This window comes from Corella eumyota, chromosome 3 (assembly GCF_963082875.1).
Source record: "Corella eumyota chromosome 3, kaCorEumy4.1, whole genome shotgun sequence".
Classification (NCBI taxonomy): domain Eukaryota; kingdom Metazoa; phylum Chordata; class Ascidiacea; order Phlebobranchia; family Corellidae; genus Corella; species Corella eumyota.
In genome coordinates, this window is record NC_137492.1 from 16,474,002 (window position 1) to 16,480,554 (window position 6,553).

Sequence of the window (6,553 nt, forward strand, 5' to 3'; positions counted from 1 at the left end):
TTTCCACAATTTTTGAAATTACATTTTTCTACTGCACTGCGGCGGGAATATGTCGATTGGGCCCCGGCCGATGGCGTGCGTTATTATCATAGCGATTTTCGAATGTTGCTGGACTTGTGTTTTTTACGCTTAGTCGTTTTTCGACAATTTTCGAAATTACATTTTTCTAGTGCACTGCGGCGGGAATATGTCGATTGGGAGTCGGCCGATGACGTGCCAGATTATAATGGCGATTTTCGAATGTAGCCGGACTTGTGTTTTTTACGCTTAGTCGTTTTTCGACAATTTTCGAAATTACATTTTTCTAGTGCACGGCGGCTGGAATAGGTCGATTGGGCGCCGGTCAATGACGTGCGTTAGTATCATGGCGATTTTCGAATGTTGCTGGACTTGTGTTTTTTACGCTTAGTCGTTTTTCGACAATTTTCGAAATTACATTTTTCTAGTGCACGGCGGCGGGAATAGGTCGATTGGGCGCCGGTCAATGACGTGCGTTAGTATCATGGCGATTTTCGAATGTAGCCGGACTTGTGTTTTTTACGCTTAGTCGTTTTTCGACAATTTTCAAAATTACATTTTTTTACTGCACGGCGGCGGGAATAAGTCGTTTGGGCGCCGGCCCATGACTTGCGTTATTATTATAGCGATTTTCGAATGTAGCCGGACTTGTGTTTTTTACGCTTAGTCGTTTTTCCACAATTTTCGAAATTACATTTTTCTAGTGCACGGCGGCGGGAATATGTCGATTGGGCCCCGGCCGATGGCGTGCGTTATTATCATAGCGATTTTCGAATGTTGCTGGACTTGTGTTTTTTACGCTTAGTCGTTTTTCGACAATTTTCGAAATTACATTTTTCTAGTGCACGGCGGCGAGAATAGGTCGATTGGGCGCCGGTCAATGACGTGCGTTAGTATCATGGCGATTTTCGAATGTTGCTGGACTTGTGTTTTTTACGCTTAGTCGTTTTCGACAATTTTCGAAATTACATTTTTCTAGTGCACGGCGGCGGGAATATGTCGATTGGGAATCGGCCGATGACGTGCCATATTATAATGGCGATTTTCGAATGTAGCCGGACTTGTGTTTTTTACGCTTAGTCGTTTTTCCACAATTTTTGAAATTACATTTTTCTACTGCCCTGCGGCGGGAATATGTCGATTGGGAGTCGGCCGATAACGTGCCATATTATAATGGCGATTTTCGAATGTTGCTGGACTTGTGTTTTTTACGCTTAGTCGTTTTTCGACAATTTTTGAAATTACATTTTTCTTCTGCACTGCGGCGGGAATATGTCAATTGGGAGTCGGCCGATGATATGCCATATTATAATGGCGATTTTCGAATGTTGCTGGACTTGTGTTTTTTACGCTTAGTCGTTTTTCGACAATTTTTGAAATTACATTTGTCTACTGCGCTGCGGCGGGAATATGTCGATTGGGAGTCGGCCGATGACGTGCGTTAATATCATAGCGATTTTCGAATGTAGCCGGACTTGTGTTTTTTACTCTTAGTCGTTTTTCGACAATTTTCGAAATTACATTTTTCTAGTGCACAGCGGCGGGAATATGTCGATTGGGCGCCGGCCGATGACGTGCGTTAATATCATAGCAATTTTCGAATGTAGCCGGACTTGTGTTTTTTACTCTTAGTCGTTTTTCGACAATTTTCGAAATTACATTTTTCTAGTGCACGGCGGCGGGAATATGTCGATTGGGCGCCGGCCGATGACGTGCGTTAATATCATAGCGATTTTCGAATGTAGCCGGACTTGTGTTTTTTACGCTTAGTCGTTTTTCCACAATTTTCGAAATTACATTTTTCTAGTGCACGGCGGCGGGAATTAGTCGATTGGGTATAATTGCCCAACTGTTACGCAAGAGTGGTACAGTATTTAGAGCAGTGGGTGTTGAATTTTTTCAGGTTTTTATTTAGCTTATTTATACATAAATATTAATATGATCAAGCGATTTCGATCCATATTTCATTGATCAATTATATCTAGTTACAATTAGATTCGTAATTGTTTATTAATATTTAGAGATTGATATTAAAGAAATCTAAAATTCATTTTGTTTTAAAATTGTTGTTTAATTACGGCTAATGGTAGAATAAGGACAAGGCCCCTTTTTTAATGTAATAGTTAAAACGTAATATTTGTTTTAATAAATTAGTTAATATTCCCGACTTAATATAAAGCTCATAAATATCTTTATTGATTAAAATTTTTTAATAAAAGTGATCAAATGAATTTAATCTATATTTTATTTAGAAAATAAATCCAGTTTTGTTCTGGATGTGTATTTTAATTTCAATATGGGGTGCAGCCCTATGTTTAGTCAAATGAAAAACTCTATATTAAAATGATTAAAACTATTTCAAACCTTATTTTATTGATCAAATGAACCTGATTTTAAAATACAGTTGTAATAAAATAAAAATAACGTGCGAAAAGGGATAAACAAAATGGCGAAATTATTCTTATAGCAAAATGTCAGACACTGAGAATTCAAAATTAGCCGATTGTGGAAAATGTTACAAATTAGATTACTCTTTATTAACTTTTAGGTTTTTCACCCTGACAGCGGTTGAACTACGTTTGTTTGTGTTTAATGATTATTTTAAAACTTTAATAAAATAAACTCCAATTTAGACACAGTTTAACCGTTTAACACTGACACTGTCTGACTGTTCTAACGTAGCTGTACGCTTTAGACAATATAAGATGTTAACAAAATAATAGTTTTTTTTGTAATTATACAATTCTAATCAAAGCAACATTCATTTTAAAATGGTGGTTGCAAAAGGATATATATTTTTGGTACAGAATAGAACAAGAGAACTTCCCTAAAGAAGCAAGCATTTTTAAGGTAATCTTTTATTTCCTGTTTTTAAAAACAAATTTATTGCCTGATCCACAAGTTGGGTTTTACCTGTGGTCTTCCTAAAAACAGCTCTGCAGCGACTGTCATGGCCCGGAAAATAAAAGATATATGTTAAGCTAAAATATTGCTTATTTTATTGTTATTTGCCTATTTTTTGGGGCGACTGAGGGTTAGAAAATGTCTAATACGTACAACTACTGTTTAAATTATTATTTTAGTGATTACTTTACTATTATTACAAATTTACACATTTTTTTATTCAATTTATTTAGAAGGATAAAATTCGGTTTTTGTAAACCAAATTATGTATATTGTAATTAAAGTAATAGCTTTTGTAATTGAAATTATGGTTTACAAAACCAAAAGTTTTATTTTGTTAACCGAGTTTTGTATAATGTAATCAAAATTATGATTTCAGTAAAACTAATTTTTGATTTTGTAAACTAAATTTTGCTTACAGCAAGTAAAATTATGCTTTTTGTAAAGAAAATAATATTTTGTAAATTAAGCTATGGTTTTGAAAATTAAATATTTGGTTTTGTAATCTAAATTAAGGTTTTTGTAGATAAAATTGATTTTAGTTATATTTTGGATTTTGGTTAAAAGATTATTTTGGAAATTATTAATTGCAATAAGTAATTTTTTTTTACTGTGATTAACTGACAATCTATTTTGAAAGTTTTTTTATATAATTTGTAAAAATATTTAATTAAAGTTGATTATTCTAATTAGATGTCTTATATAAACAAAGTTTTGGTGATGTTAAATAATTTATTGCTTATGTTAACTAAATATTAATTTTGTTAACAAAACTTTATTTTTTTATCTAAGTTTTTGATGTTTAGAAAATCCACATCAATTTACATAATGTAATTAACTATAGAGATATCCAGTATAAGTTAACTACGACAAGTGATATATTGTAAAAATTTCTAAAAAATTTGAACATTATTATAATAAGCTGATAATTTTACAAAAATTAACAAACAAACTGATAATATTAAATATTTACTCCAGTTGATTTTTTAACATTAGTTATTCGTATTAAACATCTTTCCAACTCCCGACGTCAATAAAATAGCCTAATAATGATGTTTTAAACATTAGTTGTAGATATTATACATCTAAAAATGGTAAAATAAGGATTATTTCAGCATTTTATACATCTTCTACATTTTGATTGATGCCGGGCTGATTTTAGTAGAACTCTTTAAACTGTGACCATGTGGTTACACCGACTGTTTCGTCGTTGTGATTCACACCACAACAGTAGTTTTATTTAGTTAGAAAGTTTAAGTATTGGAGATTTAAACCCAATTTGTGTCATCAATTATAACACATTGTATACAGATTATATCTTATTAATCACTGCCCTGATCGTTATACTTATTGTAGGTTTACAATATCAATGGGATTTTTTTATTTTAAATAAATTGCAACGATTTTGTACAAATAATTGAAATGACTAAATATTTAAATTTAAAAATTATCTACAGATTAAGATTAAAGGAGTTAGGCTTGAGTTTTATGGAACAAAGGCATGTTACTGACTCTCGACAGTTGTGTGACCAGTTTCAGGGACCTTAGAGTAATCAAACAACCGGACTACCTACTGGTAACTAGAAGTTCTTTTTATCTACAGCGTTCCCCTTTAAATTGAACAGAAATTTATATTATGACAGCATTTTCGATTCGCTTTATTTACTGTCATCGAACAAACACTTTTATTTTAAAATGTTTGCAATTCACGGTCCTCCTAAATTCTCTCATGTCTGTTATCAATGATCCCCCTCTTTTACTTTGGGGTCCTCATTGTAATTCTTCTAGAAGTTTGGCATATACAATGAAAAAAAAGCTGAGGTTAGAGTACATATATTTATTTATTAATAAAGTTAAGACATTTTACGATGACATCTGTAAAGTTAAAACAACAAATGGGTATGTGTTGCTAATTAACATAAAGCATATTGTCTAAAATAAAGTTTAATTAAACGCAAATATTTAAATGTCTTTAACTATAGTAGAAGCATTATTTTTAGTTTAAATTTGACAGATTGCTTTTAAAGCGGTTGGGAAAAATACCCAAGACTGTGACATTGCAATATCTAATTCAAGGGTATTAAATGTCAAAGATTATCCGCAAAAGTAACTTGTGTTATTAAACTAAGTTAAATGATCCTTTTTGTTATATAATTATTTGTCGGGATGTTATCAGTTTTAGAGAGTGTCGTTATTTGCAACCCAAATTGTTAAATCAAAATTTTATGTTTTAAAACTAACGCAAATAAACATTCGCTTTTAACCTTTGTTTTATTTTTTTCAGAAACTTGTGATCGTGTCACTATTTCCAACTATTTATGCTGTAGTCAGTCACCAGAGACAGGCATAACAGATGTACTTGATATTATAGTTAGGCTACTAATGAAGAGAATTATTGCCTATTTATCAAGAATCAAACCTTGGGTAACACAAGAATCAAACCTTGCAATAGACAAAAAAAAGGAAATGATTTATATCGCAAGAACTAACAAGGTATATTTTATAGTTTTTAGACGACAATATATTTATACATCTGTGTTTTGTGTGTTAACCGGGTGCTCTTCTTATTAACTGTAGCATTTCTGACTTGCCAACTTACCAGTCAATCCCAAAGATTGTTTCGAACAATTGCATTGTTAGCTCATTCTTTGATTTAGTATCAAAATTGGCATTTCGTGTTTTGTAGTAAATTAAGACAACTAACAATGGCACCAATTTACTATAGTTTTGATTCTTTTTTTTGTTTAGACACATTTCTGGGACTTTAAATCTAATTAGATTTATTGAAGATAAACAAAATAAATGAAGAATTTGGTCTGGACGTGAAAATTGTTCACATTGCAACAAACTTGGTTGTTGAGCCAAGGGTTGCTAGTTTTGAAATATTACTTATTTGTGACATATTTCTGCTATCACAAATGACTTGCTTGATCTAGTTTTTATAAAGGTTGAGTTGCTCTTTTATTTTGGTGTGGCAATTTTTATATGTATGCTCAATATGGATCGATTTCTTAGATTTTAAAACATATTGTTGATGTTATTCTTCTTCAAATAATTGTTAACAATTTTTCAATAAAGGATAACTTTTGTTGTGAATAATCGAATCTTTAAAATTTGAATATGTTGTTGGTATTATTATTCTGTATGTTGCTATTAAAGACAAAGACTAGCTTATTATTGTTTTTTAAATCTCGATCAGTGGGAGTTTAAATTTTTGTTTTTAATGATATATTAGGACTTGTTTATTTATTAAAAATTAAATATAAACATCTGGCTTTTAAATTTTGCTAATTTGCATATTATTACAAAATAACTTTAAAAATAGGAACAAATTACATTTTTTTGTATTTTAAAATCCAACCTTAGTGTTTTTTAGTCTAAATATTTATATTTTACCTTTAAATTTTTATTAATGTAGTACGATATCAGGCCATTTTTTTAACTCAAGCTCAGCTTGTTTTTTTAAATTTAGTTTAATTATTTATAAATTAATATTTCACTCAGTAATCAATCAATTAATTACACATACGAAATAATAATATGTGTAAAATTATCATTTAAAAATGATCTAATGTTGAAAACTTGAGTTTTTTAGGCTTAGTCGTTTTTCGACAATTTTCGAAATTACATT

General features: G+C 30.9%; 1 long non-coding RNA gene across 1 annotated transcript; it reads left to right on the forward strand.

Annotated features, from left to right (window-relative positions):
• Positions 1-2,325: 2,325 nt before the first annotated feature.
• LOC145745650 (uncharacterized) lies at positions 2,326-6,090 on the forward strand. The gene is made up of 4 exons (XR_014281266.1): positions 2,326-2,868; positions 4,380-4,498; positions 5,207-5,415; positions 5,671-6,090. It is a non-coding gene; the product is annotated as an uncharacterized LOC145745650 (long non-coding RNA).
• The last annotated feature ends 463 nt before the right edge of the window (positions 6,091-6,553 follow it).